This window comes from Ochotona curzoniae, unplaced genomic scaffold (genome assembly GCF_017591425.1).
Source record: "Ochotona curzoniae isolate NIBS_2020 unplaced genomic scaffold, NIBS_Ocur_1.0 scaffold_2587, whole genome shotgun sequence".
Classification (NCBI taxonomy): domain Eukaryota; kingdom Metazoa; phylum Chordata; class Mammalia; order Lagomorpha; family Ochotonidae; genus Ochotona; species Ochotona curzoniae.
This window is the reverse complement of record NW_024467096.1, coordinates 13,283,098-13,284,337: the sequence shown is the minus strand read 5'-3', so window position 1 is coordinate 13,284,337 and position 1,240 is coordinate 13,283,098.

Below are 1,240 nucleotides of genomic sequence, written 5' to 3'. Positions count from 1 at the left end.
GTCCCCTGGAGCTGACCAGACACAAATGGCTTATGAGAGCAGAAGTCTTCTCCCTTCACAAACCAAGCCACCTGAGGCCCAGAGGAACAACAGAGCTGAATAAAATGAATGTTGGGAGAGCAACAGCTGAATACACTGAAAGCTCGGCCTAGAGCTGCATGGGGTTCAGGGGGTACCCCACCTGATTCCCTCATATTCAAGGTGTAAGGAGTTATTCAAATATCCCACCCTGGACCTGGCGCCATTTCCTCTTCCTCACAGTTCAGGAAATTCACGCCACAGCCACCAATCACATGTAACAGGGCATTTCACCTGGGATTCCCACCCCCCATCGCAGCCCCTTCCCCAACCCTACCCACTTACCAATCATCCTTAGGATATGAACTGTAACGGGTCTCAGGCACCAATCCCCTGGGGCCTGCCCTCATCCCTCCCAACCCCTGCCCCCCCACACCTTGTGGGCTCACCTGAATGGCATCAAAGTGCCCCCAGGTGCGGCTCTTCCTCTCTCTTCTCCTTCTGGCCTCCCCGCCTCCACCCCCTTCTCTCTCCCTTTCTCATCTCCCACCACCTCCATCCCATTCCTGCCCCGCTGGAATAAACTTTCTAAAGTACCTTGCCGTGTCTGGTGCTTTCAGCTCACAGTAAAAAAAAACCAGGCTGTGGGAATTAGCTGTGCATAAAAACCTAAGAACTAGAACTTTAACTGTTTTAAATAACTGACAGGAGGTCTCCTGTCCACAGTGTGCTTTCACACCAGGAGCCCCGTGCAAGTCCACACCATGCTGCCAGGAACCAGCCGCAGGCAGGGCTCCCGGAGCTCATCACGGCAGCCTCTCCCTCCAGGTGTGTTATGTGATCCGGTGGGGAGAGTGGCCCCACCAAGAGTCCCTTCCGGGCCAGCGTGGTCGCACAGATGGTTATGCTACTACTCACAACACTGGCATCCTATGCTGAAAAACTGCCTTGAGTCCTGGCTGTTCCCTGCTAAAGTAGCTGCGGCAGCAGTGGGAGATGACCCCCTTGGGGCTCCATCACCCCAACGGAGCTCCTGGCTCTACCTTGTCTAGCCCCACCCAGTTCTGTGGCCACTTGAACAGTGAATCAACACAAAGCAGATCTCTCTTCCTCTCTCTGTTTTCTCCCCCTCTCTCTCTATAACTCTTTCCAATAAAATGAATACATCTTTCAGAAAAAGAAACCATTGCAACACAAGGAAAAACCTCCAGAGCAGGCCATC